Source organism: Leuresthes tenuis, unplaced genomic scaffold (assembly GCF_036924035.1).
Source record: "Leuresthes tenuis unplaced genomic scaffold, fLeuTen1.0.hap1 SCAF_16, whole genome shotgun sequence".
Classification (NCBI taxonomy): domain Eukaryota; kingdom Metazoa; phylum Chordata; class Actinopteri; order Atheriniformes; family Atherinopsidae; genus Leuresthes; species Leuresthes tenuis.
In genome coordinates, this window is record NW_027325370.1 from 27844648 (window position 1) to 27856936 (window position 12289).

At 40.9% G+C, this 12289-nt stretch overlaps 1 protein-coding gene across 1 annotated transcript in view; it reads right to left on the reverse strand.

Moving 5' to 3' along the window:
• Positions 1-11765, reverse strand: part of src (v-src avian sarcoma (Schmidt-Ruppin A-2) viral oncogene homolog) — a 42406-nt gene extending 30641 nt beyond the window's left edge. Inside the window, exon 1 of the mRNA XM_072366498.1 lies at positions 11422-11765. The gene's annotated coding sequence lies outside the window, so the exon portion shown is untranslated. The remainder of the gene's footprint in view (positions 1-11421) is intronic.
• Between the last annotated feature and the right edge of the window lie 524 nt (positions 11766-12289).

The following is a 12289-nucleotide window of genomic DNA, read 5'->3' on the forward strand; positions in this document are numbered from 1 at the left end:
TTTAACTATTCAGTACTACGAACCACTCGGGGGCAATGTGGCTCCATAAGCTGATTAGTCATTTTAATAATATCTTCCGTATCGTTCCACGTACGATCATGAAAAAGGTATTAAAATGCAGCTTGTGATATCACTGAGAACATGGAAGAACTTGTACAAATATATGAAACACATTTAATACAGTTTCAAGATTCAGCTAGAAGTGATTCTGGGTGAGATCCTTTTCAGAGGTCCGTGCAGCGACTGTCTCTGGCTTGAGTCAGAGTCAGGGCAAACTGTCACCATTGTTTACTTTGAACCATATATGGTCGGAAGGGTCCTGTTCTGGTTTTCCCCAATACTCTCCTGAAAGGGTCTGTTGTTTGTTCCGCTTCGTTAGCACTAAGCTATTAATGCATTTACCTAAATTTATAGTACAGGTATGTGGAGAGAGGGGCTGAGAAAACTCCCCCAAAATGCTTTCGTGGCCAAAGGTTGTTGTAAATTTCTCTTCTTTGATGTAGAAATCCCCTATCTGGTATTTCCACACTGACCATCCCCACAAAAGAATGTTGCAGTCATTTAAAGTCTTAGGTTTGTATTAAATTCCACACTTGAGTTCGCCACACCGTTCTCGTCTTTGAGAAGTAAAACCTGTCAGTTTTTCCCCAAAAGCTGCTGAAATGTGATCTAACCACTGAAAATGTGTCCAGTCTCTGTCCATCAGAGATGACCTCTTGTTCAGAGAACTTAGCAGTGTTTTTGCGCAGCATTGATATCTGGTTTCATTCATGTAATACAGTTTTAGGTTACATATCTGGATCTGGCAGCAGTATTGTGTGAAAATTCCAAGGTACCACCGAGTATATATGGCCAATTTTATTATGATGCACTCTAGGGCTGGTTGATATCTCGATATTTTAATATATATCGATATATTTCTAAATGAGATAACATGGGACAATATCGCCTGTATCGATATAGTTCATTTTGCGTACAATACATAGGCAGCAAGTTCGCACCCATTTCTCCTCTCCGTCTCCCCGTATCTCACACACACACACAACTTTTCTACTCCGCCTCCCTCACTCTGTGACCACAAGCCCCCCCTAAAGAGCACTAAAAAGCTGGAATCTCAACCCAATGGGACTAGTTGCTGTGACGACGGACAGCGCAAGTAATGTTGTCAAAGCGCTGTAACTGACAAAGTGGCCAAGGTTGCAATGTTTTGGTCACAGACTTCATCTGGCCATTGGTGAGTGCAATATTGAATTAATTGATTAAATTAAGAAAATATATGACAAGCAAAATGCTCAGTAAAACACTGTGTTTGTGTGTAACAGCGTTGTTTATGTATTCTGTGGAAGACTTTGGATAATAATATCTAATAAATTCCATAACTGTCTGTAATCAAATAATTCATAATTAATGATAATAATTAATAACTGTACAGCACTTTGTGTTATGGCTGCAATTAGGACCAAAAAGTTGCAGGGAGCCGGGAACAATTTCAGCTTCAAGGGTTTTTAATATTAAATCCAAGATGAACACAAATACTCATTGGAAAAGGAAGCAAGGTGGTGAAGGCAGAAGGCAGGCTGGTCGGGTAAGCACACACGTGGAATCTGAGGGAATCATCTGGCAGAGTGGTGAAGTCTTGGCTGTGTATAAGCAGAGGGAGAGTGGTTGCTGGTAGTGCTGGACAGGTGTGTGTCATCTGGGTGAGACCAACCTGCCTCCTGCCACAACCTGAAAACACAACACAAAGAGGAGGGGGAACAAAGAAAAGCAGAAGCAACAAATAACCACAACCATCACACTTTGGTTGGTTTGGTTTTAAGATGTGCTCTACAACTAAACTTTGACCTGACTTATAAATATATAATTAGTGATTTTAAAAAGTGTTTTTCAATCGTGTGTTTATGGGACACAGTATGGATGAAGCCCGCATCACACGAGCCATTTCTCTCTGTAAGAGAATTGTCAGCAGCTTCTCTTACAGCTGGAAGAAGAGAAGAGAACTGGGTCTAACAGGTCACCGGCTAATCACTGAGTCAGCCACACACTGGGGATCAAGACTACAGATGATTGAGAGGGTCCTGGAGCAGGAAAGGGCATTTTCTAAAGTCTTGTCTTCTGACAAGAAAACCAGACCTCTTGTCCCCACCCGGGAGGAAATAGAGGTCCTGGAGGCAATCAAGCAAGCTCTGAAACTGTCAGGAGAGGAGTATGTCACCCTGTCATATGTCAGACCACCTGTTCAACAACAGTCTCCTGGCACCTGAAGAGGGAGATACTGAGATGTACAAGTCCTGCTTTGTGGATTAGCTCAACAGCAAATATGCCGACCCATCCACCAGTGACCTGTTGGACATCGCAGAAAAAATATCGATATATATCGAGTATCGCCATTCAGCTAAAAAAATATTGACTTTTAGTCCATATCGCCCAGCCCTAATGCACTGTACTGTTTGTCCCATTGGCCCAAGTGATCTTGTTGCACTGATCATCTTGTGATGTTTGCACTGATATTTGCACACATGCACTTTATGTTGTCCTGTTTCTATGCATATGCACACTTGCTATAACTCTGTCCCACTGTTGTATGTATCACCATGTTTCTGGAGGAATGTCGTTTCCTCTCACTATGTACGGTATCACATGGAGATGATAATTATCCTCTATTGACCTTGATGACATCAAGGTTTTCTCATGCAGTGCCGATTGAGAGCTTGAAAGTCATGTGCATACAACAGTGGCTTGGGTTCTTTACGCACTGACATTTCATCCGACTCAGACTCATTAAATCTTGTAATAATATCATGCACTGTAGATGTTGAAACACCAAAGTTCTTTGAAATTATGCATTAAGAATTTTTTTTCAACTTAATGATGATTCTCTGACCAAGTTTGAAATTGGTGAGCCATGAGCCATTGTTGCTTGGAACGACTTTGGTGGATGCTCATTTTATACAAATTCCTGACACCCTCACCCGTCATTAATCAATTTGCCAATTGTAGATTTGTCCAGAACCATGTTATTTGTATATACCATTAACTTTGCTCTCTCTGACAGTTTTTATTTTTTCATTTTAATGTTTCACCGATAACACATTTCTAAATTTGTTCGTATGCTGCCTGGCCAAAAAAACAAAAAGAGAAAAAGTTGGAATACTACAGGCAAAAACAAAAAAAATCCTCTACAGTATATTCCAAAGATTATGCTCAAGAGGATTAAGGTCTGGATGCTGCATTGGTCAATGCATGCGTGAAAATCGTAACTTATGCTGCCTGAACCACTCTTTTACAATTTGAGCCCAGTGAATGCTGCCAGTGCTGTCTATCCCTATGCCACCAGGGGAGATTTAAAAAAAAAGTAACAGGTCATTTAGTATATCCAGGGAGTTTGCCGACCTAATTCTTTTGAGAATTTAACATTGCTGAACCTCAACTTGATCAACTATATCAGAATATGATAACACTGCCTCCACAGGCTTATACCATGGGGACTAACCCTGACGGACCCGTAAATCTGGACTTATCATAAAGCAGAGTGAAGCTTCTTTTTCCCCCTTCTTCAATAAGCTTCTGTAGAAAGTGATTTTCTTTAAACTAAACAGCCATTTAGTCCTGATAACTGGAGTTCTATTAGTCCTTGCACACAGAAGTACTCCTATTGTCACAATTAAACATATACTGAATTAGATTTCACCACATATTTAAGTGACAATCAATAACAATACCTGAAGATTTTCATCCTTCCTTAAGGATAATGGTTTTCTACAATCCTTCCAGGTTTTAATAATGCATTAGTAGAGCAGGGGGGTCAAACTCAAATAACACAGTGGGACAAAATTTTAAATTGAACAAATGAACCTTTTAATATGGAACCCAACAAGTTTGGATTTAACAATGAATAAAGAACAAGCAAGGCTTATATAACTTTAAAGTCCAGGCTGCAAAATTGAGTTGCTAATAATGATAAAAACATATCAATGGCATATTAAATTAAATATAAATAAAAATTTAATGCCTCCTTTCTGTTTGCAGCCTTCTGAGGTAAATGTCAAAATTAGCTTCTTACACAGGCTAATAAATTTGAAAATAAAATAACATAAACCTCTTTTCATCTCCTTTACTTTCTGGCTCCTTTGAGCTGTGTCCAGGTGTTTCGTTTCATAGTCTCGTCTAATATTATATCCTTAGTTACTCCTTAGTTACTCCTTAGTTACTGACGCGTTGGCTCCACAAACAAGACAAACAGGCCTGTCTTTAACATATGTAAACAGATATTCTGTCTCCCACCTGTCCACAAAAGTTCTATTTTCTGCCTTTCTTTTCGACATTTTTTGGTAGGGTAACAGTGACAGGTCTGAGGTCGAAGTGTGGTCTGGAGGAGAGGCGCGGGAATACGGGGTGCACGGGGCTTTCAGACGAAGGAGTGCGCAAGAAGGCCGCTGGTATAGACGCTATTGACACAGAGGAGGGGGCGTTGCCTCTGTCCTAATGGACGCGCCAAAACAACAGCAGAGCATTATGGGATTTGTAGTATAAGCGGTGAATGCGGTGTCACGGCGCTGCCGTATAATATTGGCGGGCCAGCTCTAATATTAATTTGAAATTGCCTCGCGGGCCAAATATAATTACACTGCGGGCCAAATTTGAGAGTTTGACACCTATGCATTTGATACAGAACAATTTGACCCTTATGAAAGTTTGCAAAATGTTGAACGACCCCTCAAGATAACAGGAAGAGAAGAAGCTTCCATAGAGACTTTCTCCTTGATGAAAAGTCATTCCTCCCACTTCATCCCCAACATTATGTCAAAGACCGCAGAGCAACACTTAAGCCAAACACTTCCAGTGCTACAGTCAACACTGTGATTAAAACTGTGGAAGAAGCCATGGCATTGTAGGACACATCTAAACATGTCACAAAAAACTGACACTCCACAATGACACATGGAGCTCACGCAAGTCGGATCACATGACTTGAACCGAATAGTTATACAGAGACTGTACCTGTGATGACATCAGTTTACTCATAGTGGATTTCTACATCCATCCTGCTTCTAACACCTCATGCCTGGGATTCCAAGAATTTGTGTCGGTCAACTTTGAATGTAGCTTTCCTGGTGCACAACACTCACCTGCACCCGATTCAATGCAGACCTCTGATTAACTTTCCTAGACTGGGTGTGACAGGGATAAGATCAGATGAGACAGACAGAGGACAGTGGTGCAATTCCCCTTCTAAGTTCATCGGGTTTATTACCAAACAGCATATTAACTCAAGCACATTAGCCTGTAGTTTCACCATTCACAATTAAACTGTTTTATGTTTATAGGGAGAGGATGTCAACTGAAGCATTACAAGTTCACTTTATGCCTTATTTTCTAGCTCATGGTCTTTCAGCTATTCCCATGATATGAGGAAAAGATGAGGAAGTTTAAGATTAAAAAGGCACATCTCCTGCAGCATCACACAAGCTTGTGATTTGTTACTTTATTGCTGCACATTGTGCTGCTTACAGTGAACTCAAGTACTGTGAAAGCAAACACTTAAATTCCCCCCTTCTTATCACATTTCAAAGAGGCAGTATTTGATCTGCTCAATTCCACAGAGACTCCTATGCCTCATGCTTCAGTAAGCTGGATCTTTTCTAGGGCTTCTACCGTTTAGCTTCTCATCGGCACAGCCAGGCAGAAAGAGGTTTCCTGCAGCTCTCACATATAAGACTCTAATCCATCCTGAGAGAATATACATAAAATATGCATATTATATATATATAGCTACCCTGAACATAACCATTGAACAGAAAGTCAGCCAGGTGTGAACTGTAGCATTCCGAGGTTTCTTGGAAGGAGCAGTGTGACTGTGCTCAGTCATGGCAGAGGAATGCAGATTGGAGGACAAGGCGAGTTTAAACTCCTCTCCTGCTCACACAGCCCAAAGGAGGAATGTATGGGGAGCAGGTAGAGACACCGTTCGTCCAAGTTGTTCACATATGCAGCCTGCTCCTTAACCACACATACCACCCATCCCAAAATATTCACTCAACTGCCTCTCAGGGGAGACAGTAATGAGCAACCATGTTCAACTTGTTTAGTGCCAACACAAAATTAAAGGCATTTGGAGGGTGTGATGTCGTGGTTGATCATCAGTTGATACTTGCATTTCTGTGTCTGAGAAGGCCTCTATCATCAATCTTCACTGACCAAGATAAATGTAAATTTATAAACATAAAGCAGGGATATGGCACAACCATACAGCTGATTCTTTGTTTCCATTGCTGCTTTGGTTGGACTCCAACTGAAAACAAGACACAAAGATCCCAGAGCTGGAACCTTGCTTCCTTAGAGATAGACAAATAAATGGAGTACACATGCAAGAAACATTAAAATATTGAAATGTGCCCATGTCACGCTTCATCATCAAAACAGAACTACTCTCCGGCATGACATTTCCATAACAAATTGGAGGACAAGGATCCCAGACACTAAAATGATTTCCTCCATGTCCTTTAAACCGCCCCTTTGTTCAGAAGGCTGCAATTTCAATATTCAAATGTAACTCGGAGGGGAAGTGAAATGGTGAATGAGACAAGTGTGAGGCAATCAGTAAGAGCAGAAAACTGGAGGTGGGTTTACTAAACTGCCACAGGAACATAATTCTGATCTGTACCTCATCCAGGCCCACATCAGTACAGACAGGTGAGATAGCAAGAGGTCACAGCATGGACTGAACAGAAGAAAAAGTCAATAAAGGAAAGAAACATGAATTCCAATAGGCAAAGTGAATAAATTGTGGTATTAACACAACATCAAAATTTATTTTACTATAATTCATTGGCATATCAATTAATTTATCAAGTAATCAATATATTTTTGTAGTAGTTTTGAATTTGGACCATTTCAATCCTCCATACAAATAGCTAAAAAGTCAGATTTGATAGTGGCAAATCTTTTCTAACTTTCAAAGAGCCCAGAGCACGTTTCACTTCAGTCCCTTTTCCATCACATGGACTGTCCAACAACTAAGTAGTTTTTGCATTATTTTGGTGGAAAGACCGACAAACGGGAAACCAGCCATCACTGAAAAGACACCTCCATCTCTAAGGGCCAAAAGATCACGATCATTATTCTACACTTCAAACAGCAAATTTGGGCCTTTGAGCACTGATCCGTTTTATAACCATCCTAAACCCAGTGTCACTGCAGATATTTCACTCCTGTCTCATCTGAAAATGTTTAATAGATATGTTTGTCCACACCTCTAAAACATAGTAGCAGTGACAATCCATGGCTGTAACATGTGAGATCGGTAGGTCATTTTGTGTAGTCCACCTGACATGAAACAAACTGGGACCAATGAACAGTGAAATGAGTAATCCCTAGAATGTATATTTTTCTAACCCTACCCATATATATTGTAACATGTATATTAAATTCCAACCCTAACCAAGTGTTTTTAATTCTCACCCCAAGAGACATTTTGCAGGTTGGGTCTTAATATTGAGGTTTCTGTTTATGCATTTGGCAGACACTTTTATCCAAAGTGACTTACAGGTAGGCAGATAGGGTAAGGGGTTTTTGCCTACTGGAGACAGCACCTTTCATGCATGGGATTTGAACCCAGGTCTCCCACACGAAAGGTGGCAGTCATACACTATCCACTATGCCACTACACTATCCAGTGAGGTAATCTGAACGGAAGTCTGTGTCTTGTGAGACATGAAAAGCAGACTTGATAATGCATATAGCAAGATGAGAAGTGTGAACATCGTCACATATGGAGACATATGAAGACGCTAAGCGTCGACATGGCAATGCAGGAAGCTGTAAACTGTCTCTGATGAGAACTCAGTGAACAAAATTAAGTAATTGTACAATCCTAAGCCTTTACTGTGAAATTGCGATATTGCTCTTATGCTTTTTGGACCAAGGTATCTTGGTAAATTTTGTGCCTATTTGTTTAGTAAATTCAACACAACTTTGATCTTATAATCTTATCTAGTTTGGTGAGCTTATAAGATTTGAACCAGAGGCTGGGTCTAACAGAATCCATGATCTGCATAAAAACTCCCAAAAGATAGAGAGCCTCATGTTTTAAAGCGGGTAGGAAGGAGGGACAGCATGTACTCTTCCCAGCATCTTATCATCCTGACTGGGCTCTCACAGCTGCGTCTACACAAAGCCACACATAGAGGCATCTTTCTAAATGCCAAATTCTCTTTTCCTGTCACAAGAAACGTGTACGAAACAATGGGAATGAGGGTGTGAGAGGGATCGCTTTTCCACAGCAGCAACAGTGGGTGGATTGAGTGGAGATGGGTGGCCTGTGTCACCCTGGCTCATTCCCAGAGCAGAGGGACAGGAAGTGGCTGGGGAGCCTGGGAGGATACAAGAACTCTTCTGTTTGTCTGTATCAAACTACTATAAGATACTTCATTCAAATGGCCAGTGAGCACAGGCCACACTGATTGAGTGCTTGGAAGGATATGTCAGAGCGCTGCAGCTCTGCACCCTCACTTTTCAACAGTCTACAGCGGTGGCTCAAACAGTCGATTTCATCCACTCTAGTCTACTCCGTCTACACATTGAAACACATCTGTCGTGTGGTCACAAATTCAAGTAGCTGTAAGCTTGGAATACAAAGTGGAAGATGGAGATAAAACGTACAACCTTCAGGTTAATGACAAGTCTACCGTAGACAACACACAAACACGAGAGGAAACAAAGATACAAAAAACATGACAACACTAGGCCACTGAGGCAGAAAGCTTGAACAGAAACAGAGAAAATGTGACAAGATGAGAGCCATGTGAGGCAAGAAGAAAGAGAACAGGTGGCATTGGCATTCCCATGCTCAACCATATGTCCTTTTATGAAACTGGACACTAATTAGCACCAAATCTGGGTAGGAGCAACAGATGCTTAGTGTCTGCAACATAAAAAATTAAAAGCTTTAGTCAGCGGGAAGCCATCGCAAATCGCATGTTTCCCTTTTGTGTATACCATCCTTTCCTCTCCATCTGCTTTTGGAGAGTATTACACCATCTCATTGGCAAACTGAAGAGGGGTTCATGCTGGCATCAGGCAAGTGCTTTGTTTTGTTTAAGTACTCTGAAGCCAAAAGAGAATAGTGTGTTGTCTCAACAAAGCGGACAGACTACAATTTCTACTACAACTACTACTGGAGCCCAATTTCCCTTACATTCATCTGCTGTCTTGCAATTTGTCAGTTCTTCCTTTAATTTCTGTTCCTCTAGCCAATAAGCTACTTCTTCTTTAGTATATTACAATATGTCTTCGGAGATCAATGCCAATTAATCCTCATCTGACCTAAGAGAAACTGGGACACTTGCTAAATCAAATGATGAACTCAGCAATATGCCAGCTAGACTGGAATCTTTTCAATGCAACTGCTTCAGTGCAGTTAAATGCAAATACACATCACTATCAAAGATACTTAGCTTGGACTTTTGAGAAGCATTCTTGCTTTATAGACCACTCTTAATGCTTCTCTTGCTATGTCTGTGAAAAGGTGTGCACAGGTAATTTTTGAAAATGGAAGCGACCTGTCCTAAAGCTGCCTGATTATCCCAGAGTGGATATCTGAGGAAACAAACAGTCCATTGACACCAAGCCCAGTGCATCACCCTGACACACAGACCCCTCCTGTATAGGGGAACAAAGGGGCCAGCCCACAGCCAAGTTGCCAATTAGCAGGAATTTCGGCCTCAAGAGCCACTTGCCACCAATCTCATTGGAGCTGACGTAAACATCTTTGGCTTTCACTGGAAGGCATTCATGGGATTCCTTGGAGCATTAGGTCCCCTTTCAAACTGAAATATGCCAGTTAGAAAGTACAATGGAGCATCTTGTACCATGTTGAGAAACACCTCTCACTCATCAGCTGATTGCATCTGCAGATCACAGGAGGCATGTTTACAACTAGGGAAATTCATGTTACTCGTTGTGGCTTTACTATAGGTGGAAGTTGTGTATCTGGAACCATTTTAGAAGTGTGAATTAAGCTGAACATTTGCTAAAGGCAGACACAGAAATCATTAAGCATGCACCACTGTTTTTTGTTTTTTTTTACAGAGCAAGGCTCTATCTCCTACATCACTTTACATGCCACTGGCCTAATGTCCAATACAAGCACATTCAATCTAATGGATAAAATATGGTTTTCTGCCTGCTGCCAAACATCCTAATTCGTTCAGGAAAACACCAACAACTCAAAACAAATAAAACCCAACTGGCAAATTCTGTGGAGGATTAGGCGTATGCACTACTGATAATCAAATGTAATGGCAATTTATTTCAGAAAAACTCCACTGATAATACTTTGATACGTCTCTGGAGAGAGGTTTCAGATTTCAGAGGAGATTACTGTGAGGGAAAAAAAACAAACTTTGGGTTTATACACAATATTTAGGTTTAAGGTTTAAGGCAGGCAATCAAAAAGCTGCAACAACACACTGCAATAGTGGCACAGCAGCAGATTGAGAGCTTAGGGCCCAAGCCAAGCGTTATATTTCAGCTGTCGTGATGGCAAATAATGTTGCACAGACCAAGAGACTAATATTTAGTGACTGAGAGAAAATCTTGTCTAGACACTAAACCAAGTTTAATTTTTCTCCACAACTGACAGCAGGATAGCAGACCCTGGATCAGTAGTCTTGCTGGGAGAGTCAGATTGTGTACAGTATTTACAGGTTAAAGATTAGTCACAAAAATAAGGCACGGTGGAAGGATACTGAAAACGGATCCTGGTTTTTTTTTTCCTCAGAATACTGCAGACTGTACAGTTACTTTGAGGTCTTTACAATACAATTTTTTTTTTTTTTATTAGTTGCACCATATTACAGTCAATATTTGAACATTTGGGTCATGTTAAGTGGGAGAGACTAATCCTGAGATTACAAGAAACATGTCTTTTGTGTGGGATTCTGGGAGGAAACTTAGTCAGCAAGCCAAATCAAATCATGAACATAAACAAGTATAGCAGGAAGCCTATTCAGGGCTTACTGCCAAGTTGTCAGTCTGGTAAAGGCTTCCACTGAGGCAGCCTCTTGCACTGTAAGGTGTGGTGTGGTGTGATCGGTATCATTCTATACAATCCTACAGAAATGGCATTTTGTAGAAGCTGGTATAGTTGTAAACAGTGATTTTAGAGAATTACAAGGTGAGCAAAACGAGTCCAGCTGCCAATATTCATCATCAAGAGTATTACATTTCCAAAGAGAGAGACAGAGAAAGGGAATGTAAGTCACGCGGCTGTAAAATGTCACACTAATAATAACTTAAAGTGATGCTTTGTTCTCATCAATTTGATGCACCTAACCCTTGATTATTTTTTATGAACCTCTGCCTGTCCGTTTGTTAATACTAAAGTCACTCTCAATGTAACAACAAGTTTCGGCTACTCACCCAGAAGCGAAGGCTATCGGAGACTTGACTTCGTCGCTCTTCTGTCGATCAGACCGTCGTCAAGGGTATGAAAGCATCAATAAACTGCGTAACGACTCTAAAGCTTCACAGATCCTAAAACTGGGACTGAGAGAGGCGGCAGCGGCGCAGACAACCGGAGCAACAGAGACGCGATAAGGGATCCCATTCAAGTTAAGGGGCGGCCCAGTGAGGTCACCACGGGGAAAAGCTCCGGAGCTGAGCAGACATTTTTTATTCATACAGACTAAATGGAGACAGTAGACAACCCCGAGAGACTACCACACATGTACACCTACTGTAGATTTTCGTGTTGCAGCACACGACTGTCTGCAGTGGCACTAAATCTGGATCAAAACACTTGGATGTGGTGTTACAGGCAGAGAGGGGAGGAGACTGCTGGATACTGTGAAGCTCTGATTGGACAGGTTGTTTTATGCATAATTGAGCCCTGATTTGGTTGAATGGCTTGTCAGAGGAGCTCCTCCTCACCTGAAGATGCAGGTTCAAACATGCACTTGTGTCACGCCGTTGGCTGTAGTCATCTTTTACGATTAGTCGAAAATTCTTCAATTCTCTTCAATTCTCTCCAAACCTGAGTGAAACCAAAACGGCAGCCATAATGTGTCAAGAAAATTGTCAAATTGTATTACACCTATTTGTTGTAAAAAAAAAAAACTAAAAAAAAAACCTGCAGTGTGACATAAAGCTCAAAATGAAAAAAAAATCCTTTACTTTTGCGGTTGAAATTGAAAATCAGTCCTCTTTGTAGCTTAATACTCTTTTTTGGCACAATGCTGCCACCAGCTGGTCAAATATAGTAGCAAAATTAAAATAGATAAATTGCAGA